At 48.2% G+C, this 23,711-nt stretch overlaps 1 long non-coding RNA gene across 2 annotated transcripts in view; it reads right to left on the minus strand.

The window, feature by feature from the left end:
* Nucleotides 1-23,711, minus strand: part of LOC140912544 (uncharacterized) — a 69,545-nt gene that overhangs the window by 25,960 nt on the left and 19,874 nt on the right. The window lies entirely within an intron of this gene.

Below are 23,711 nucleotides of genomic sequence, written 5' to 3' on the forward strand. Positions count from 1 at the left end.
TCTGTGTTTCATCTGTAAAATGGGGACAACGCTTCCTGTCTCTCACGATTTGTCTCTTGTCTGTTTAGACTGTAAGCACTGGGAAGGGTGCCCTCTCCTTGTGCCATGTGCAATATGTTCTTATAATGAGGCCTAGGTCATGGCTGGGGCCAGTCAACTCTACTTGAATATTTATGTAAGCAGTGTCAGGATGAGCTCCACCCTGACATCTGGTGGTGAGGTGTGGCAAGTTGTGGAAAAGAACTTCAGGGGCCGATCTCATTTGCATAGGCACACCCATCACGCCTAGAATGAGACCATAGCTGCCCAAATGGTCACTTTGGCTGCTGTGGGATCCCCAGTGTCTCTGTTATTGGGGCAGGAAGAATAAATTGTTATTACTCTGATTATGGGAACTGTGCTTGGAACTGTACGTGGCCTTTTGTTATGATGGAGGGATTCACCATCAACTAAGTAGCACTCGCTAGGCAAGGGTCATGGGTTCCAAAACTGTGTGAATGGAGAGAGGCTGGAACAAGTATTAATACTTGGTGGTATGGGCCCCTTGGTGAGGGCCTTACATGCTAATTGCACTTCCTCCTCTCTCCACTGTGGAATATCAGAGCTAATTTTGATTTCATTAGAAGTCTAGTTATAGGCTGCTGAGCTCATTTTGGGCTGACAGTGCACCAGCACTGGGGCTCCCCCTACTACAAGCTGAATTCACCTAAGAGCTGAAATCACCGAGTGTTGTGTTAAGTAGTGGGGGAGCCTGAAGCTATATTGTGGAGCAGTTGGTGGGCCGGCTGGAGTGCCTTGCGGACCGGCTGGTGGAGCAGTTTGTGGATGGCAGGAGCTGCTTGTGGGCCGTGGAGCTGAGCGAAGGAGTTCGTGGGGCGGCTGGCGGAGCAGAGCGCAGCTGAGCGAAGGAGTTCGTGGGGCGGCTGGCGGAGCGGAGCGCTGCTATGGAGCTATGGGGCGGTCAGCTTCAGATCATGTAAGGTGCCTCTTACCCCCGTCCCATTTCCACCCAGGTTGGGAGGTAAAGCTCCGCAGATAAACTTTCGAACTCTGGGGCTGCCCTGACCAGGGACAGAGACTTTTGGGGTATTGGACTTTTGGGACTTTGGGTGATTTGAGGTTGCTGGACTCAAGAACCAAAGGGAAAAGGGCATGCCCCAATTTGCTTGGGGTGGGGTTTTTTTTTGCTCATGAGTTGTGTTATGAATCCTGTTGGTGGTGTTTCCCAAACATAATGCCACATTGTTTCTCTCTGTTATTAAAAGACTTTTGCTACACTCAGACTATGTGCTTGCGAGAGGGGAAGTATTGCCTCTTGGAGGCGCCCAGCGGGGGTGGTATATATTTGTCCCACATCACTGGGTGGGGGCTCGAGCCGGTTTGCATTGTGTTATTGGAATGGATCCCCTAGATATTGAACTCGGCCCTTGTTGCTGCCAACTCTGACGGGCAGAAGGGTTACATTTTTGGGGGCTCGTCCGGGATCGCCTGGGTCAGTACCCCTCGCAAGCACCTGTTGAGTGATCCACTACATTGGGAAACAATTTATATTTTTTTTGTTTGTGCTTATATTTTGAGGAAATTACTGTTTGTATAATGGCTAATATGTCAGGTTTGTTGGGCCCTGGCTCAGCAGCTTCTAGCTCAGAGGCTGCAGCCTCGGCTGATGATTGGACAAAAGCTCTGGGGCAAACACTGGAAAAGGTTGTGCTGCCCCATGCTGAGTCAGACTCTTGTCGTAAGTTAAGATTATTTGCTGGGGAGGAGGAGTTTGAACCCTGGTTAGAGCATACCACTGAAATGCTGCAAGAGTGGGCCGTACCAGATGCAGAAAAGCGAAGATGCCTTATAGAGAGCCTTGGCGGCCCAGCATTAGATGTGATTCGCACCCTGAAGCTCATTGACCCTGGGGTCAGTGTGAAGGACTGCCTAGAGGCCCTTGAACACAACTTTGGGAGCGTAGAGGGCCCTGAAGACAGCTACTGTAAGTTCCTTAATTCCCGACAACAAAAGGGCGAGAAGGCTTCAGCCTACATACAGAGACTGGAGAGACTGCTTCAGAGAGCTGTCATGAGGGGAGCAGTGACTGCTGAGCAGATGGATCAGACCAGACTGGCTCAAATTGTAAGAGGAACTCAGTATCAGAACCCGATTCTACTTCATCTCCAGCTAAGAGAACGATGGGAACATCCCCCAAGTTACTCCCAGCTGATAAAAGAGGTCAGAGAGGAGGAAGAAAGGCAGGCTGCCAGTGAGTTTTGGGAAGCCCAAACATCGGAGCCAGCCAGCACAACACCACTGCGAACGGCCAGTGTACTGATGGTGAGCACCAGAGAGGAACTTGCCCAACAAATGCAGGTCCTGACGGAACGGATAGCTGAGCTGAAAAGTACCGTTGACCGAGTTAAGACTTCCAGGAATAAGAAGCCTCAAACTGTGGTGATTGAGAAGCCCGCACTTAGAGCCACCATCCCCCCCAGGCGAAGGGGGAAAGGTCAATTCTTCTGCTACCGATGTGGTCAGGATGGACACAGTGCTGCCAAGTGCCGTAATGAAGAAAACCCCTCCTTAGTGTATGGAAAGCTGAGGATCAGTTGGGAGAGATCCGGTAGCTGCCAGAGGGTCTGGGGACGGGGACCCCCCAGGTCTGCAGGATTTGAAGATTCCCCCAGAAAAGACTGTCCAGCTGGGATCCCTGCAGGACTGATAGGGCCTCGAGCAGAGGTCACGGTGAGGATCGAAGGGGTGGAGTGTAAAGCAGTGCTTGACACTGGATCTCAAGTGACTATTATATTTCAGTCATTCTACCAACAGATGCTTAGGCACCTGCCTATACAGCCACTGACTGGCCTTGGCCTGTGTGGCCTCAGCATGGATGAATACCCCTACCAAGGGTATGTCATAGTGCACCTGGAATTCCCAGAGGAGGTTGCTGGGGTAAGAGAAGAGGTAGACACAGCTGCCTTAATATGCCCTGACCCTAAAGGGACTTCTGATGTGTCTGTGCTGATAGGGACCAACTCCAGTCTCTTCAAGGTACTCGCGGATTACTGCAGAAGGCGGGCTGGGGACCAATACCTGAATACCCTGATGATCCATACGCTTTGTGCTGAAGCCTATAGGAAAATTGAGAGCGCTAAAAGGGACACATCTGAGCTACCGCTTGGGGCACTGAAGTACGCGGGCACAACCCCCTTAGTAGTGCCTGCAAGGACGGAGCAAGAAGTGCTTGTCATGAGTACCTGTCTGAAAGGCAGTAAAGGGACGTTAGCAATGATAGAGCAGCCGATGGGAGGAGAGCTCCCTGAAGGAGTGCTGGTCCCCAGTGGAGTCATAACCCTACCTGCTGAAGCCCAGGAAAGGGTGACTATACTGATTGCTAATGAAACGAGTCGTGATGTTGTTGTGAAGCAAGGACAAAAGATAGCAGACCTCTTTGAGCCTGAGTCGATTGTAAAACCCCAGTGTGAAACTCAAGTTCCGACAATAGACCCAGCAAAGTTTGACTTTGGAGATTCACCAGTGTCCGAGGACTGGAAAGATCGCCTGAGGAAGAAACTTTGTGAAAGATCCAAGGTGTTCTCACTGCATGAATGGGATGTGCAAAAGGAGTAGAGCACAATATCAGACTACATGACTCTCGTCCTTTCAGGGAGAGATCTAGGAAGATTGCTCTCTCTGAGATGGAAGATGTGCGACATCATCTTCAGGAGCTGGCTGCGAATGGCATCATTACAGAGTCCCGCAGCCCATACGCCTCACCCATTGTGGTAGTCCGCAAAAAGAATGGGAAAATCCGGATGTGTATTGACTACCGCACCCTAAACAGCCGTACTGTGGTCGACCAGTACACTATGCCTCGAGTGCAAGATGCCTTAGACTGTTTGCTGGGAAGCCAGTGGTTCTCTGTGTTGGATCTTCGAAGTGGATACTACCAGATCCCTCTGGGAGAAGAAGATAAGGAGAAGACAGCCTTCATCTGCCCATTAGGGTTTTATCAGTTCGAACGCATGCCCCAAGGGATTTCTGGAGCACCTGCCACCTTTCAACGTTTCATGGAGAAAGTTGTGGGAGACATGAATTTACTGCAAGTGTTAGTTTATTTGGATGACCTGATTGTGTTTGGAAGAACCTTAGAGGAGCATGAAGAAAGACTTCTTAAAGTGCTTGATAGGTTGGAGGATTATGGTCTGAAGCTTTCAATTGACAAATGCCAGTTCTGCAGAACCTCAGTGAAGTATGTGGGTCACATTGTGTCCCAAGAAGGTGTGAGTACTGATCCTGATAAAATAGAAGCACTCACTACATGGCCACGTCCAAGTAACTACAGAGAACTCAAGACCTTTCTTGGATTTAGTGGCTACTACCGCAGATTTGTGAAAAACTATGCTACGATTGTAAAGCCTCTGAATGATCTTACCAGGGGACATCAGTCCAGCAAGAATAAATCTAAGTCCAAGAATAAGGGGAGGTCCCCAAAGCCTCCTGTGCAGGGACACAATGGCCCCTTTGCACCATTTGGGCCACGGTGGGATGAGAGATGTGAAAGGGCTTTTCGAGAAATCATTACTTGCCTAACTCATGCTCCAGTCCTAGTTTTTGCTGACCCAAGCAAACCATTTATCCTGCATACTGATGCCAGTTTGGAGGGTCTGGGAGCAGTCCTGTACCAGGAAGTGGAAGGCAAATGTAAACCTGTAGCCTTTGCCAGCCGAGGATTGTCTGATAGTGAAACTCGCTATCCCACTCACAAGCTGGAATTTTTGGCCTTGAAATGGGCCATCACTGAGAAATTTCGAGACTACTTGTATGGTGCTCAGTTCCAGGTGTGGACAGACAACAATCCACTGACTTATGTGTTAACAAGTGCTAAGCTGGATGCTACAGGGCAGAGATGGGTGGCTGCCTTGGCTAGCTATGAGTTCAGCATTCAGTACCGATCAGGGAGAAGCAATGTAGATGCAGATGCATTGTCCAGGCATCCGCAGGCTCCAGAAGTTGCTGTGATACCCACAGATGGAGTGAGAGCTATTTGCAGTGTGAGTCGCCGAGAGCCAGAGGCCCGTGAGGGCCTTCAGGGATGTGTTGCAGAAGCTTTGGGCCTGCCCCCTGAATGCATGCCTTCTGCTTCAGTGAACTATATTGCATTAGACCAATCTCCTTTGCCCATGCTCAATGCGGCTGACTGACCAGAAGCCCAGCGGCAAGATATTGACATTCGTGATACACTACTTGCCAAAAGGGAGGGGCGAAGCCCAGCTGCAGTTGTCCCACCTACCCCGGAGGGTAAACTACTATTGAGAGAATGGACCAAACTAAAACTGATTCAGGGAGTGCTACACCGAATGACCACTGACCCTTTACAAAAACAACGAGCACAACTAGTACTGCCAAAAAAAGTACAGAGCCCTTGCCATGAGGGCCCTGCATGATGACTTTGGGCATTTAGGGATGGAGAGGACCCTGGAACTTATTCGTAGTAGGTTCTATTGGCCCTGAATGGCTGAAGATGTTCGCAGGAAATGTGAGACTTGCGCTCGATGTGTTCAAAGGAAAACTCTGCCCACGAGGGCTGCATATCTCAAGAACATCACCAGCAACAAACCTTTGGAGTTGGTATGCATTGATTTCTTGTCTGTAGAGGTAGACAAGAGGAATGTTGGAAACATTCTAGTAGTGACTGACCATTTTACACGGTATGCACAAGCATATCCCACACGTGATCAGAGGGCCACCACCGTTGCTCGAGTATTGTGGGACAAATATTTCTCAGTCTATGGATTCCCTGCTCGGATACACTCTGATCAGGGGCGGGATTTTGAGAGTCACCTTCTGAAGGAGGTGCTGAAGATAGCAGGAATTAAAAAGTCTAGGACAACGCCTTATCACCCCCAAGGTGATCCTCAGCCAGAGAGGTTCAATCGAACCCTATTAGATATGTTGGGAACTTTGCGACCAGAGCAGAAGGCAACCTGGAGCCAGCATGTCGCATTTCTGGTGCATGCCTACAATGCCACAAAGAATGATGCTACGGGAGTCACCCCATATCTCTTGATGTTTGGGCGAGAACCAAGATTACCCATAGACTTGTGCTTTGGTGTATCAGAGGATGGAGATAGCTATGAAACTCATCAGCAATATGTATCCCGACTAAGAGAAAAGCTGCGGGATGCTTATCACTTAGCTACCGCTGCGGCTCGGAAGAACGCAGACCGCAACAAACATCGATATGATGCTAGAGTGCGTTCGCAGGAGCTCCAGCTGGGGGACAGAGTCCTGCTGCGAAATTTGGGTATTGCTGGCAAACACAAGATAGCTGACAGATGGAAGGCAATACCTTACCTAGTGATGGAAAAGCTGGGAGATCTGCTGGTCTACAAGATCAAACCTGAAGACGGTCCAGGGCAAATAAAGACGGTGCATAGAAACCTTTTGCTCCCTGTGGGGGAATTGGTAAGCACCCCTTATGAGATGGGCCACGGCAGGGCCGCCGGGCAGAACAGAGGTGCTAGACCAAAGCCACCATCCAACACAGACAGTGGGCCCCCTGCAGCTAACTTACCCCTATTCTGCACATCTGAGAGTGAGTCTGAGGAGGAAGACACAACCCTGGTGTATCCTGGGATAGAGACAAGATTTCAGTCTCGATCAGCTGAACCAAACGAGAGTTTTCCCTCTTCCGCCCTAAACCCAATGGCGGAACTATTTAGGCCCCTTTCTGATACCCCGGTGCTGCTGATGAGACCCCCCTGTGATGACACACACAGGTTATTGGACAATGGGGACAGACAGGTAGAGGATGTCCTGGGCACCTTGGACCCTCCAGCGTTAGAACTAGGAGTGCAGGGGCCTACGCCAGTAGCCGAGGGACCCTCCAGGGAAGCCTCTCCATCCGTCACTTAAGAGGATGTTCCCCCTACCTCGGCAACAGAGATTCTCAATAGACGAGACAGGGTGATAAGACCAGTGAAACGGTTAACTTATGATGCACCTGGGGTGACTAGTGAGGAGCCAATACATTTAGCACACAGGCTTGTGGAAGCTAAAGTGGGCTTCCTGAGGCCCTTTGGAGGAAACCAATGAGTTGGTATAAAGGGAGTGTGATTTGTCGGGACGACAAAGTCTCGGCTGGGGGGAGGATGTAAGCAGTGTCAGGATGAGCTCCACCCTGACATCTGGTGGTGAGGTGTGGCAAGTTGTGGAAAAGAACTTCAGGGGCCGATCTCATTTGCATAGGCACACCCATCACGCCTAGAATGAGACCATAGCTGCCCAAATTGTCACTTTGGCTGCTGTGGGATCCCCAGTGTCTCTGTTATTGGGGCAGGAAGAATAAATTGTTATTACCCTGATTATGGGAACTGTGCTTGGAACTGTACGTGGCCTTTTGTTATGATGGAGGGATTCACCATCAACTAAGTAGCACTCGCTAGGCAAGGGTCATGGGTTCCAAAACTGTGTGAATGGAGAGAGGCTGGGGACAAGTATTAATACTTGGTGGTATGGGCCCCTTGGTGAGGGCCTTACATGCTAATTGCACTTCCTCCTCTCTCCACTGTGGAATATCAGAGCTAATTTTGATTTCATTAGAAGTCTAGTTATAGGCTGCTGAGCTCATTTTGGGCTGACAGTGCACTAGCACTGGGGCTCCCCCTACTACAAGCTGAATTCACCTAAGAACTGAAATCACTGAGTGTTGTGTTAAGTAGTGGGGGAGCCTGAAGCTATATTGTGGAGCGGTTGGCGGGCCGGCTGGAGTGCCTTGTGGACCGGCTGGTGGAGCAGTTTGTGGATGGCAGGAGCTGCTTGTGGGCCGTGGAGCTGAGCGAAGGAGTTCGTGGGGCGGCTGGCGGAGCGGAGCGCAGCTGGGCGGAGCGGAGCGCAGCTGAGCGAAGTAGTTCGTGGGGCGGCTGGCGGAGCGGAGCGCAGCTGAGCGAAGGAGTTCGTGGGGTGGCTGGCGGAGCACTGCTATGGAGCTATGGGGCGGTCAGCTTCAGATCATGTAAGGTGCCTCTTACCCCCATCCCATTTCCACCCAGGTTGGGAGGTAAAGCTCCGCAGATAAACTTTCGAACTCTGGGGCTGCCCTGACCAGGGACAGAGACTTTTGGGGTATTGGACTTTTGGGACTTTGGGTGATTTGAGGTTGCTGGACTCAAGAACCAAAGGGAAAAGGGCATGCCCCAATTTGCTTGGGGTGGGGTTTTTTTTTGCTCATGGGTTGTGTTATGAATCCTGTTGGTGGTGTTTCCCAAACATAATGCCACATTGTTTCTCTCTGTTATTAAAAGGCTTTTGCTACACTCAGACTATGTGCTTGCGAGAGGGGAAGTATTGCCTCTTGGAGGCGCCCAGCGGGGGTGGTATATATTTGTCCAAGGTCACTGGGTGGGGGCTCAAGCCGGTTTGCATTGTGTTATTGGAATGGATCCCCTAGATATTGAACCCGGCCCTTGTTGCTGGCAACTCTGACGGGCAGAAGGGTTACATTTATAATAAGCTAGCTAGAAGAAAACCCCTTTCTCTTCTTAGCCACTGGACAGAAGTGATCTTCTCCCATTGTTAATCATCTTTGGAATCTCTTCTTTAGAATCCTAGAATATCAGGGTTGGAAGGGACCTCAGGAGGTCATCTAGTCCAACCCCCTACTCAAAGCAGGACCAATCCCCAACTAAATCATCCCAGCCAGGGCTTTGTCAAGCCTGACCTTGAAAACCTCTAAGGAAGGAGATTCCACCACCTCCCTATGTAACCCATTCCAGTGCTTCACCACCCTCCTAGTGAAAAAGTTTTTCCTAATATCCAACCTAAACCTCCCCCACTGTAACTTGAGACCATTACTCTTTGTTCTGTCATCTGGTACCACTGAGAACAGTCTAGATCCATCCTCTTCAGAACCCCCTTATTGATTATAATTCTCCTTAGTGGTTAGTCACTATATAAACTAGCTTTGCAGAGCAAGTTAAAACTTTAACTTTTTCCATTTTTCTACAGAGTAGAAGTCCATGAAATGCCCCTCAGCTGATCTTGGCTCTGGAAATCTATTGTGTCTCTAGATGAGCATATGTGACTGCACTCTCGCACTGCTTTATAAAATCTAGAGAGGAGATGTGAGGGCTTGCAGGGGAGAAGAAATTCAAAGTGCAGAAATGCGCTCAGTTAATGGATGGCGGTGGAACTCACTTCACTGAGTGCATTTCACACTGCCTAGCTATTGCAGCAGGGTTCTGCCAGCCATTGGTGAGTTAGTTCACTGCCACTCTGAGATGCAAGAGGGCAAGTCAAGGAAGGAGTTGCAGCTTTGAAAAGGGACTGTAAAATAGGCAACATGGGTTTCCATGTCTATTGAGTCTCCGTGATTTCCATTTGCTCAATTTACAAAGTGTGTATTCTAACTGCCACCCTGGGTTCTTTTCCACCATGCACATTGCCACCAGTATTAAAGGTTCTGCAAGATTAGTTAGGCCCTTGTGACACTTGCGCAATCAAAGAGGAATGACTGTCTCATGGTTAAAGAACTGGCCTGGCACTTCTTAATATTCAAGGTCAGTTCCTGGCTCTGTCACAGCTTTCTGCGTGGCTTTGCACAATTCTGTGTCTCTCAATTCCCCCCTTTGTAAAATGCAGACGATTTCTTTCTCTTACCCTGTGTCTAGCTTGTCTATTTCCAGGGACAGTCTCACTGCATGTGTACAGGACCGAGCACAACGGGGCCTTGATATCAAATGGGTGCTATTTCTGAGTGCTGCTGTAATACAAATAATCACTAAAAACACTCACAGTGAATTGTCCCCCTTCCATCGTTTGTGCTCCCTTGCTGTTTGTTGCATTTCTCAGCGGACCTGGGCGGCTGATACTCGTTTCATTTAATAGATGTCTTTTTAAATAAATTTGTCATAGATTTTTTTTTAATAGAGTTAGCAACCATGAGGGGAAAATTGTAGGTGAAATGTTAATCTTCTCCGCCTTGAGAGTGTTTAAGATCCTATTTCATACCTCTAGATGACTGATTTGAATCCAGGCAGATGGCTGTGACCAAAAATCTGGACGTTCAGTGACGTGTGTCAGATGAGGTAAGGGCCTGTCCCCCATTCCTGCTGGACAACAGTCCACACCCCAGAAGCCACTGTCATAAGTGACACTAATGCCTGAGCCCTGGCTAGGCTCCTGAACCTACGCTCGGGGTACAGGGCTGAGACAGGCAGGTGGGACAGTGTACAGATGCCTTGCACCGCTGCTGCCTGACCTGGCAGTGAAGCGGGAGAGGCTGTCACGCTACAGTGCTGTGTCAGTGCAGCAACTTTCACCAGCAGCCTGGCTTGCTTAAGCCAAACCAAAACCCCCAAACCAAACCAAACCAAACCAAACCCCACTGTGGTTGTGGTTTTACCAACGTTCCCCACCAGAGGGAGCAGTTATAAGTTTAATGCCTGTACGTGAACTGGTGAGTGAATGAGCTTGGAGCAAACCCAGCAAACTACATCCGCCCCCTCATTTGTCACTCCTCAGTAGCTCTCTAGCCATTCATGTCTCTGTTAACTCTGTGAGAGCTGAGCTGAGACTCCTCTCCTGCTGCCCCACAATCCAAAACTCAGCTTCTCTCCCATCCAACCTCCCCAAGGCCAGTTTACTTCTGTTTCCTGCCGCTGCTGCCCACTTCAGTTCTGCTGCTGTTCTGCATTCAACCCACTTCCTTCCCAGCCCCTTCGACCCTGTGTTCCTGGCAGATTCACTGCCCCCGCTGGTTTCTACTGTGACACGTCAGACCACTGTAATGCAGAGGCAGGTGGTATATGATGCTCAGGATCCGTGAGTGTTTCTGGGGGTGGAAAGGTGACATCTGATTAAAATATGACTGTATAGATCATTGTTGCAACCACTGTTATACATTTGCAACAAATCTTGTACAAAACATGGCATGTAAGATGTTGATTTGAAGGTTATGATTTGCTGGTTATGATTATGCTATCTGTATGCATGTATCATTGAAGTTATGAATATTGGCTCTATATCTGGATTTCAAATGTTTGCTCCTGGGGGTTATGCCCACAAGGCAGCTAGCCAGCACATCTTGGAGGGACTATTCAAATTGAGTGGCCCGTCGAAAGAACATTTAGCTGACAATGGACCATGGGAGATGCCCATCTACACTTAATGGAACTTCCTGCTGTGCCTAGGAAAAATGCATGGACATGTGACTTGCCCATGTGACTCCAAACTCCATCTTATTGCTGTAACTTTCCACAGTAGGGACAATGGGATTCCGTCCACATGGCAGATGCTAAAAAGGGCCCTGGAATCTCCTCCATTTTGCCCGTCTCCTGCTCCAGCCTCTGGACTATGAACTTATACTAATGGGAGCATTCTAACCAAGGGACTGAGGTCCTTCCAATGATTTGGAAGCAACCAGAGACTTGACTTAAGCCAGCAGTTTATTCCATTAGTGCTACAAGACTGAACCAAGAATTTTGTAATTACTGTATGTATATGATTCCTTTAACCAATTTTAACTCTCACCTTTCTTTCTTTCTATGAATAAACGTTTAGATTTTAGATACTAAAGGATTGGCATCAGTGTGATTTTTTTGGGGAAGATTTAAGTTATATATTGACCTGGGTGTGTAGCTGGTCCTTTGGGATCAGCAGAACCTTTTATTTACTTGAATGGTTTTAAAGAACCATTCACCTTTAAATCCAGTGTTTTCGGTGGTAATACAAGGACTGGGATACCTAAGGGAATTGCTTTTATGACTTCTTGTTAGCCAGTGTGGTGAAACAGAAGTTTACTTTTGTTGCTGGTTTGGTATGTCCTATGCGGGGATTAGCCACCAGTCTTGGGGTGTATCTGCCCTATTTCTCAGCAGTTCGTCCTGAATTTGGCATCCTCAGTTGTCACCAACTGAGGCATGGTTACAGGGAAATTCAATCAAAGCAAGAGTTTTGACCTAGTCCATTAGGACACTGTTGAAACCTTCCTTGGCCTCCCATACTTGGCCTCCCACAAAGCCTCCCCAGTCCCGAAGTGGTCTTATCCACCTGGGAACTAGCCAGTTTCCTCGGAGATAATATATTTCCAATAATGCAAACACTAGTGCTTAGAACCTACAGGGAGTTACCTGTTTTGGAGCTCATCAAACCAAAATCCCTGCTGCCAAAGCTCCTGCCTTCACAGTGTTTGCTATTGGATTGAAAGGAGCACATAGGAAACAGCGGCCTGGCTTCCTGCATGGGAAAGCCCTTGTACTGAGGATTCACGCTGCTCTCTGAAATAACCAGCACAGGAATATAACCAGGCCAAAGATGATGTGCTTCATTTTCATGCTGTCATGTGACTAAAATATTGGTTACTTGTAACTGAGTAGTTCCTTGAAGTCTCACCTGACATCTAGACCCCGCTGTACAGACCCATAGTAATGGACAGTCCCTGCCTCAGAGAGTTTACACACCACATAGACAAGATACAGGATGGGAGGGGGAACTGAAGCACACAGAGGGGAAGTGACTTGCCCAAGGACACAGCGAGTCAGTGGCAGAGACAGGGACAGAATCTAGGTCTCCTGAGTTAGCCCCATGTCCTAGCCACTGGGCCACACTGCCTCCTCTCCAGAAATGACAGTCCTGGAGTCACTTGATTTTTTAAAGAGGGAAAAGCATAATGCACAACAATTGAAAGCAGATGTCTTGCGGGATGCCCTGCACCTTGTTCAGTTCATGTCTGAAAACCCTTGGAAAATGAGAAGTGCTAGATCAGAGCTCAGTATTACTGTGGATGGGTCTTGTGGATTTGGAGAGCCCTTGTGGGATAATTTCTAAGGGCTTTCTGCATACAGCCTTTCTACCAGGTGTAGGGAGTTGGTGCGTGACCCCACCTTACCCTGTGAGGCCTGGGGTGGGGCCCAAACGGAGCTCTAGGCTGCCAAACTCTGGAGTTCTGATACCACTGCATTTATAATGTGCTGTGCATGGCAAAGGAGAGGAGTTAATATTTCTGTTTTACTGATGTAGCATGCAAGGAAAAGAGTGCACTACCTTCTGGTAAGCTGGTGCTCCGGGAATGAGCCTGGCTGTAGGTTAGGTGCATGGCTGGTTATATACAGTAGTTTCCCTAAGGCTTTCAGTTGCTTTGAACATGTAGCATTGGAAACAACCATCTTCCTCAGCCCAGCACAGAACAAACCTTTGGGTCCTGCAAAGATTTCAGGCCCAGATTCCTGATGTTCTTGGTCCCACTGAGGCTAACCTTGGTCCTTTTCAGTGGAAAAGATGGATTTTTCTAGCTCTTTCCACTGCACATTTAAGGATCGGTTCAAATCTCTGAAATAGAATCTTCCCATTGATTTCAGTGGGAGTTGGCTCAAACTTTTGTCCTTCAAAAATTTAAATGGATTGCTAGAGGCTGAGAGGAAAAAATCACCCTGATACACGAATGCTCGCAGATTATTCACAGCCTCACACTGGGCAAGAGGTGTCCTAGCTTTGTTATATAAGGGACCAAAGAATAATTTAGCTGGCTTTCCTCTGACTCCTAAGTCTGGCTGTGGCCCCAGCACCGTGAAAGTGGGCGTGGTGGGAAATGCTGGACTCCATGTATACAGTGTGGCTTTGTTTTTTAAGGTGAACTGCTAAGGGTTTTTCAAGTGCCTTTTATGCTATTTTTCAGTGGCCTCAAAAAAGCTTCCCCTCCTGCTCCCTGGTGGAGAATATTTTTTCTGAATGTTTTTTACCTTAGGAATATCAAACCCAAACTTGAGTCCTGTCCACACAGAAGAACCCTTAACTCAAGTGCAGTAGTGCTTTTCACTTGAGTTGGCTGGCTGAACCGGGGGGAATGGGCTAAAGCTTAAGTTAGGACAATTTGTCGTCTACTAACACAACTATTCTGCTGTGTGGAGGCAGGCTAGCTCCACTTGAGTGCTGCTAGTCCTTCAGTGCCTTCCCACAGTTTCCCCCCAACCCTGTGCCCAGAAAGAACAGATACGCTCTCTCCCAATTCACTGGGAAAGACTTCCCAAAGCAACTCCGCTTACTGCAGCGCTGACGGGATGTCTACATTACAAGCACGACAGTGGCACTGCTGGAACTGCACTGTAGTGTAGACACTTGCGACAGTGACAAAGGGCTTTTTTCTGTTGCTGTAGTGAATCAACCCTTTCAAGAGGCAGCAGCGAGGTCAGCGAAAAGAAATTGGTCGATCTAGCTGCGTCTATAGCGGGGGTTAGGTCGACCTAACTGTGTCACACAAGGCCCGATACTGTTCACAGCCCTGAACAACATAGCTGGGTCCACCTAAGTTTTAGGTGTAGACCAGGCCTAAGAACCATGGGACACACCCTTAGAAGTCTTAGCACCACATGAGAGAGTACAGCACCTCAGTGTAAGGCTCTGTTTACACTTAAAAACACTACAGTGGCACAGCGACAATGCTGCAGAGCGTACTACAGCGACAGGAAGGGCTCTCCCATCGCCTGAGAGGCAGGAGCTAGGTTGCCGAAAAAATCCGTTGACCTAGAGCTGCCTACACCAGCGGTTCGGTCAACTTAACTAAGGGCATGGCTACACTGGAAACTTCAAAGCGCTCCCACGGCAGCACTTTGAAGTGTGAGTGTGATCGCGCGTGAGTGCTGGGCGAGAGCTCTCCCAGAGCTCCTGGTAATCCACCTCCACGAGGGGATTAGCTCAGAGCCCGTTTACACGCACGCTTTAAAGCGCTCTGACTTGCTGCGCTCAGGGGGGTGATTTTTCACCCCCCTGAGCCAGCAAGTTAGAGCACTATAAAATGTAAGTGTAGCCAAGCCCGAAGTCTCTCAGGGGTGTGCAGTGATGTAGCTATGCCAATGTAACTTTTCCTTGTAGACCAGCCCTGAATGACAACAGCTCAAGTGTTATTTCTCAGTGTGGCTGCTCTCAGGCAAGCTAGGTTAACTTGAGAGGAGTAACTTGGGCATAGATAACACAAGTTAACTGCAGTGAAGACGTACCCAGGCCTTCTATGCGTTGTTTGCTTTTAGGTTCAGTAACGTAACTGTGCTTTGGAACTCCTTGTGTTTTCCAAGGGGCTGATTATTTAGCCCCAAATCAACAAAACATTTTAAATCCCATTGAAGTTAGTGCGATTTAGGCACACATGTTTAAGTGCTTTGCTGAATCGGGGCCTCAACCCTTTTTCTGTCTGTGAGCAAAGGGGCATTTCGGTAGCTCAACTGCTCAAGTATTTTCCTTGGGTGAGGAAATGTATCACCCCTAGAAAACATCAGACACCACCAGTATGGGGTAGGTATCTTCAGTGTGACATTTATTTTAGCTATAGGGTCATTCAGTTTAAACAGGCAAGTCGTTGATTTTGGAGATTAGATAATACTTCCTGATTGGCCAGAGTAAACATTTCATGCTGCAGCCAAAGTTCATGGTAGCAGCTCTGAGTTGTCTCTGTTTCCAGTTTGCAGTGACAAAAAAACCCAAAGGGGAAATGGGAGAGGGAGCAGAGCCCATACTGTTGATGTGTCTGTCCAAAGGGCAACGCAGAGTCAGCTGAGTATGTATAAATTCCCTTTTTATGAGAGGCGGACCTTACACTCTGACCCACCACAGGAATGTTGTAGAAATCACCCAGGGGCTGCTGAACTATGTGTCCTTTGAAACAAGTGCGAATTGAACTTTGTGATGAGTTCTCACTATGACACACAAACCCCTGTTCAAACAGCCTCAGCTGCAGCTTTGTAACTGCCTTGAGATAACTACTTGCTACTTCAGCTCAGTAGAATGTGGCCTATTTTCTCACAGGGAACCTGCTGGCAGCTGCCACCCTAAGCCCCAGTGCTTGAGCTTAGCCATCTACTTTTAATGCTTTCTGCTCACCAGAACGTCTGAGCTAATATAGGGAACCACCCACAATCTATGTTAGAGAGGATGGGGGATCTGTCACACTGGACATTTGTCAAGTTTCTCCCATTAGTGATGAATGGCCCTTAGCAGAAAGGGTTGGAGGGAGCATGGCCTTGTGGGTATGGGTCAGTATTTAGGGGCTGGGATTATCAAAGTGCCTAAGGAATTAGGCACCCAACTCCAACTCCCTTAGGCACCTTTGACAATCCCTGCTCTGCCAGACTTCCTGTGTCAATGTAGGAAGGTCACTTATGCCTCTGTTTTCAAAAAGCCTCTAATTTTTAGGACACCCAAATGAGTGGTGATTTCTGAGAAGCTGGGCTGCAACTCTGTGCCTCTGTTTCCTTATCAGTGAAAGTGTTTCAGGTTCCTTTCAGATCATTTTCCCAGCCCTGCTGTCTGATTGAGACTCTAGCTCAAAGATGAGAGTTCCAGTATTTTGTTTGGATGTGGCATTCGTGTATCTCAAGCCTGGCCTTTCTCCCAGCATTTCAACACTTCTGTTTTGATTTAAATCTGGAAGAGACCAAGGCCACATAAATAAATAAAAGCCAGGTTCAGTTCAAACAGGTTCAGTTCTCCGCAAGAGATCAGGATCAGTTCAAGCTTTTGGCTGAGGAGTTTGGTTTTGTTGCTAAAACTGATGGTTCCATGCCTCCCTGCTCAGAGAAAAAAGGAAACTCGGACGTTATGCTTATTGTTCCATCTGGGGCACATGCGCTACTCCACTGTGGAAGATGCCTGGGGTTTCACCCTATAACTAGCAAATCTGAGTGTCTGCAGGAAGAAATTGACATCTCTGTAAGTGCCTCTGCTCTGCTGGCTGGTCCCACTGCAGTTCCTTCCACAAAATAACTGCTGAAGGTGCCCCACTTCCAGAACATATCCCACCCAAGCAGAGGAACCCAGCTGTGCATTCAAAATGTTAGGAACCCACATTGTTTGGCTTAGGTCTATGGTGTATTGAAAACTGTGCTTAAAATCAGAAGTTTCATTTTAAATGTCAGGGGTTTTCCTGATCCTGCTTGCAGACAGAAGGCTCTATAGGGAAGTGTGTGATCTGGGCCGAGCAGCAGTCAATCTGCAGTTGGCTCCCTAGAGTAAGGTGAGGTGAGCTGTGCGTCTCTGCATAGGGAGCAGCCTGCTCTCTCTCTCTCTCTGTGGTTTTTGGGTTCTTGTGTGTTATCCCTCTGAATTATATGAATTGATGTAGTATTACGTTGCAATCTTCCAGCAAGAGAGTTTATATGTTTACTAACTTTGTGGTGTGTATGCAGTGAACACAACCATAGTAGGTGACCTAACTTGCAAAATTCAGCAAGAAGTGGAGCTAAATATGCAGGGAGAACAGCATTAAAAGCAAGAGCACCATAAATGAGTGAAAAGAAAAGGAGTACTTGTGGCATCTTAGAGACTAACAAATTTATTTGAGCATAAGCTTTCGTGAGCTACAGCTCACTTCAGCATCCAAATAATAAATCAAATCAAATAAATTTGTTAGTCTCTAAGGTGCCACAAGTACTCCCTTTTCTTTTTGCGGATACAGACTAACACGGCTGTTACTATTAAACCTGTCATAAATGATTGAGAGTCTCACATTCAGCTCAGTCTTTCCAGAATGGCTCCCCTCCTCACCATGGCCACCTCTACCCCACCTGCAGAAAAGGGGACTGCAAAATACATGCTAACCCTGTTGCATGAGACTGAGGGCTGGGAATGGGGTTGCCAACCCTCCAGGATTGTCCTGGAGTCTCCAGGAATGAAAGCTTGATCTGCAATTAAAGAGTGTCCTGTGACGAAACCTCCAGGAACACACCCAACCAAAATTGGCAACGCTGGCTGGGAAGCATGGATGTTTTCTGGCATCCTTAGCAAGGTAAAATCTCTGGAGCCCCCTGGACTGCCTGCTTTTATTCTTGGTAGCTTAGCACCAGGTGCCATGCTTCTGTCCTCTGCCACCACCTCCCACTGCACCCTCTTCCACCCAAGATTCCAGTGTTAGCCTATTGTCTTCAGGATGCACCAATCCTTTTGCAGTGAGCCTCTCCCTGGCCCTGTGCCACAGCTGGACTCTCCTCTCCTGCAGCGTATGGACAATGGGTTTAAGTCCCTGGGGCAACGTACATTGGTGGCTTTGCTCCTTCACAAGAGACTTAGGGCACATCTACGTGACTTGCACTGTAGTGGCGCAGCTGCAACGCTGCAGCGCGTTTGGTGATGATGTTCTCTGCCAACGGGAGAGAGCTCCCCTGCCAACATGGCGCTGTGCACACGAGCACTTATGTTGGTGTAACTTATGTGGCTCAAAGGGGTGGTTTATTCATACCCCTGATCAATAGAAGTTATGCCAATATAGCCTGTCATGTAGACATAGCCTAAGTTTTAGCTTTTTCTCCCTGTGGCTATACAGCTTGTGAATGCTCATTTGTGCTAGAACCAGGTCTGAGAAGGGAAAGAAACAGGAAAACTATACCAGGGACATAGGAGAGGCTAAGTGGCACCTGCAGCAGAGAGACCAGGGGGACAGGACAAAGAGTGGGATGGCAACAAAGACAAGGGTGAGAGGCTGATGGGCACTGGAGCCCAAGGAAGGGAGTGAAATGAAGCCCTGGCAGCAGAGAGGGGAGACCTTGGAAAGAATAACAAAGACTAAACAGCACTGAGGATGAGGACCCCTCCCCCCACTCCGCTGAAAGAGCGAGACAGCTGTGCAGGCATTGTCTCTCACTGGAAGGGGATAAATACCCACTTTGATGAATAAAAAGCAATAAATTATGGATTTTTTGCCTTCCCTGATTTGTGAAACGTTTGCACTTTTGCTAGAGTCTCCAGTGTTTCTTTTTATAGCTGTTCAGTGCAATTGCTCATTCTTCCTAAATAATCACCAGGGTTGCAGTATTGATAATTAAACAGCAACTTAGCACATTTTGTTCGGGGAGACAGAGTGCAACAAGAGACACTTTGAGCTTTCCCAGCTGGCAGAGCAATCCCAAGCTACAGGAAATGCTTCTCTACACAAGGCAGGACATATTGGTCCTATTTACCATTGCCTGCACCTTGCATAATTTGCACTGGTGTAAAATGCATTCTGATTAGCTGGCATATGACACCCACTTTGCACTAGTATAAATGGCTACAAAAGGTGCTGGTCAGGCCCACTGTATGAGGAATTTCTTAAACTAAAAATCTTGCCCCCCCCTTCTGTCCTATTTGGGCTCCTTGGGCTCTATACCACCCCTTCTTCCCCCATAGAGGGGGAGTTCTAGGCCTCCAAAGGCTTCAAGGGAAGGAGCAGGGCTTTACTGTACCAACAAGTTAGAATAACCTTGAGGCTGCTCTAAGTTACACAAGCAGCTGAATTAGCCCTGCCTCAAGCTCTGCAAGTAGCATGTAAAAAAGTCAGGCAGCCATCTATGCTTTATCTTCCTCTTAAGATCACTTTGTGTATTTCTACTGCAGTTGAGAGTCTGGCTCCTATATTTATTATTAATCTTTCATTATTGTAATTTTGTTCACTGGGGAGCTAGGGCCAGATTCTCTTGCCTTTAGAAGCACAAAGGGAACTAAAATCAGCAGGATCTCATGCTGGAAATTGTTCTGGGTGGGGGCATATTCAGCTCTTATTTTACTCCCTCTTCAGCATCGAACATAACAGGTGTGTTGAGGCACTGTGGAGGTGTGGCCAGAACATGTTGAGCTTTGACAATCCCTGGCTGGTGATAGGCCCTGGGGGACATTTCCAGGGAGTGTAAATCAGAGCTGCCCCCAGGTGGCTCTAATCTACACCAGGGCTGGCACAGAACTGACCTAGGATCAGGGAACTGCAACTTTTTCAGATGCCTTCTGCTGGGTGCAGCGCAGAATGTAGGTCCCAGCATTTGATTGGATGAGAGCAATTCCAGTCCACTTGCACTTTAAGCTGTGGCTTGATAACATCTAAGATTTGGAACAGATAGTTCAGCTGGCCTAATGACTTAAATAGATGCTTCTGCTCACAACTCTTCGTATTCTGTGTCAATTCTAGCACTATGCTCTCTATCCCAGTTAGAGTTCTAGCTATGGCAATTATAGGAAGATTTTGAAATAAGGTATATTCAAGCCAAGTTGTTTGTTTTGGCAGTGGCTGTTCTCCCCAACCAACTTGTTGCACATTTCCCCCAGCGTGCCAGACTTTTCTGATTTGCTGAAGTAATGGTTTGACATCAGACTCATTCAGCTTTTTCAGGTGATTTGAATTCTGAACTGCCGAACAGAATGTCTTTTCACATTCTGAACTTTTCTGGAGGGATGATTTCCAAGTCTAGCAAACTTCAAGCCTGTATTTCAGAATTAGCATCACTTATTTTAAAGCCAGATCATAGAGTCATAGAATATCAGGGTTGGAAGGGACCTCAGGAGGTCATCTAGTCCAACCCCCTGCTCAAAGCAGGACCAATCCCCAACTAAATCATCCCAGCCAGGGCTTTCTCAAGCCTGACCTTAAAAACTTCTAAGGAAGGAGATTCCACCACCTCCCTAGGTAAACCATTCCAGTGCTTCAGCACCCTCCTAATGAAAAAGTTTTTCCTAATATCCAACCTAAACCTCCCACACTGCAACCTGAGACCATTACTCCTCGTTCCATCATCTGCTACCACTGAGAATAGTCTAGATCCATCCTCTTTGGAACCCCCTTTCAGGTAGTTGAAAGCAGCTATCAAATCCCCCCTCATTCTTCTCTTCCACAGACTAAACAATCACAGTTCCCTCAGCCTCTCCTTATAAGTTATGTGTTCCAGTCCCCTAATCATTTTTGTTTCCCTCTGCTGGACACTTTCCAGTTTTTTCACATCCTTCTTTTAGTGTGGGGCCCAAAACTGGTCACAGTACTCCAGAGGAAGCCTCACCAATGTCGAATAGAGGGGAATCACGTCCCTCGATCTGCTAGTAATGCCCCTACCTATACAGCCCAAAATGCCATTGGCCTTCTTGGCAACAAGGGCACACTGTTGACTCATATCCAGCTTCTCATCCACTGTAACCCCTAGGTCCTTTTCTGCAGAATAGCTGCCAAGCCGTTCGGTCCCTAGTCTGTAGCGGTGCATGGGATTTTTCCATCCTAAGTGCAGGACTCTGCACTTGTCCTTGTTGAACCTCATCAGATTTCTTTTGGGCCAATCCTCTAATTTGTCTAGGGCCCTCTCTATCCTATCCCTACCCTCCAGCGTATCTACTTCTCCTCCCAGTTTAGTGTCATCTGCAAACTTGCTGAGGGTGCAATCCACGCCATCCTCCAGATCATTAATGAAGATATTGAACAAAACTGGCCCGAGGACCGACCCTTGGGGCACTCCGCTTGATACCGGCTGCCAACTAGACATGGAGCCATTGATCACCACCCGCTGAGCCCGATGATCTAGCCAACTTTCTATCCACCTTGTAGTCCATTCATCCAGCCCATACTTCTTTAATTTGCTGGCAAGAATACTGTGGGATACTGTGTCAAAAGCTTTGCTAAGGTCAAGGAATAACACGTCCACTGCTTTCCACTCATCCACAGAGCCAGTTATGTCATCATAGAAGGCAATTAGATTAGTCAGGCATGACCTGCCCTTGGTGAATCCATGCTGACTATTCCTGATTACTTTCCTCTCCTCTAAGTGCTTCAGAATTGATAGCGTGAGGACCTGCTCCATGATTTTTCCAGGGACTGAGGTGAGGCTGACTGGCCTGTAGTTCCCAGGATCCTCCTTCTTCCCTTTTTTAAAGATGGGCTCTACATTAGCCTTTTTCCAATCATCCGGGACCTCCCCCGATCGCCATGAGTTTTCAGAGCCAATGGCTCTGCAATCACACCCGCCAACTCCTTTAGCACTCTTGGATGCAGTGCATCCAGCCCCATGGACTTGTGCTCATCCAGCTTTTCTAAATAGTCCCGAACCACTTCTTTCTCCACAGAGGGCTGGTCACCTCCTCCCCATGCTGTGCTGCCCAGTGCAGTAGTCTGGGAGCTGACCTTGTTCGTGAAGACAGAGGCAAAAAAAGCATTGAGTACATTAGCTTTTTCCACATCCTCTGTCACTAAGTTGCCTCCCTCATTCAATAAGGGGCCCACACTTACCTTGACTTTTTTCTTGTTTCTCTTAACATCTCTTGCTAGTTGCAACTCCAAGTGTGATTTGGCCTTCCTGATTTCACTCCTGCATGCCTGAGCAATATTTTTATACTCCTCCCTGGTCATTTGTCCAATCTTCCACTTCTTGTAAGCTTCTTTTTTTGTGTTTAAGATCAGCAAGGATTTCACTGTTAAGCCAAGCTGGTTGCCTGCCACATTTACTATTCTTTCTACACTTCGGGATGGTTTGTCCCTGTAACCTCAATAAAGATTCTTTAAAATACAGCCAGTTCTCCTGGACTCCCTTCCCCCTCATGTTATTCTTCCAGGGGATCCTGCCCATCAGTTCCCTGAGGGAGTCAAAGTCTGCTTTTCTGAAGTCCAGGGTCCGTATTCTGCTGCTCTCCTTTCTTCCCTGTGTCAGGATCCTGAACTCGACCATCTCATGGTCACTGCCTCCCAGGTTCCCATCCACTTTTGCTTCCCCTACTAATTCTTTCCGGTTTGTGAGCAGCTGGTCAAGAAGAGCACTGCCTAGTGATGAGCTGCCAAAATCTTAACAACCGATTCCCTATAAAAAGTTCTGATTTAAGGGATGTGCCCCAGTATGTATTTTTTGTACCAACAGAGTTATCATACGTCCGTATTTTCCCGGGATGAATTTTTAAAATTTAAAAATTCCTCCCAGACGGCGATTTAAGAACCAAAGAGCCTGACCCGTCCAGTAAAATACGGGTGTATGTTAACCCTGCCTAAAGTTCATTTTTAAAAAGATGGGCCTGAACTAGAAATCAGCTCCATTTGACATGTGTGGGTCCCCACCACTCCCTGGGGGTGTGCTAGGGTGACCAGATGTCCCGATTTTATAGGGACAGTCCCGGTTTTGGGGTCTTTTTCTAATACAGGCTCCTATTACCCCCCACCCCCTGTCCTGATTTTTCACACTTGCTGTCTGGTCACCCTAGGGTGTGCACATGTGTGGGTCCCAGCTGCTCCCTGCCCCCCTCATTGAAGCAGGTGTGCAGGGTTACTGCCCTGGGAACTGCAGGGCACCAGTGGATGTGGGGCCAGCTGCAGACAGGGGCGTGGGGCAGGGCTAGCTGGAGGCAGGGGGTGCAGGGCTGGCTGCGGGCGCGGCAGGGGGTGCGGAGCTCGCTGGAGACAGGGGCTGGCTGCAGGCAGGGCAGGGGGTACGGAGGTGGCTGGAGACAGGGGCTGGCTGCGGGCAGGGCAGGGGATGCGGCAGGGGCTGGTGTGGGCAGGGCAGAGGGTGCAGGGGTGGCTGGAGACAGGGGCTGGCTGCGGGCAGGGCAGGGGGTGCGTGCGGCAGCGGTTGGCTGGATACAGGGCAGGGGGTGTGGCAGGAGCTGAAACGGAGCCCTTGGAGAAAGAGATTCAGTTGCCCATCTGTCTGGCATCCTGTTTGAGAAGAATAGAGACAGTGTAATGCTGTTCCATCTACTCCACCTATATCATGTAGACAGAGCAGGAGCATCTTCAACTGTCTAAAACTGGTCAAGTAGTTAAACTTAACAGGCTGTCCTACCTTGTATTTAATTTGGACATTCTAGTTTCCTTCTCCAGAGCTGAAGAAGAGCACTGTGAAGCTTGAAAGCTTGTCTCTTCCACCAACAGAAGTTGGTCTAATAAAAGAGATTACCTCACCCACCTTGACTCTCTTGCTATTTGGAGGCATTTCTCTCAGATTAGAGCTATTTCTCTCAACACTCTTTCC

This window comes from Lepidochelys kempii, chromosome 6 (genome assembly GCF_965140265.1).
Source record: "Lepidochelys kempii isolate rLepKem1 chromosome 6, rLepKem1.hap2, whole genome shotgun sequence".
NCBI classification, from domain to species: domain Eukaryota; kingdom Metazoa; phylum Chordata; order Testudines; family Cheloniidae; genus Lepidochelys; species Lepidochelys kempii.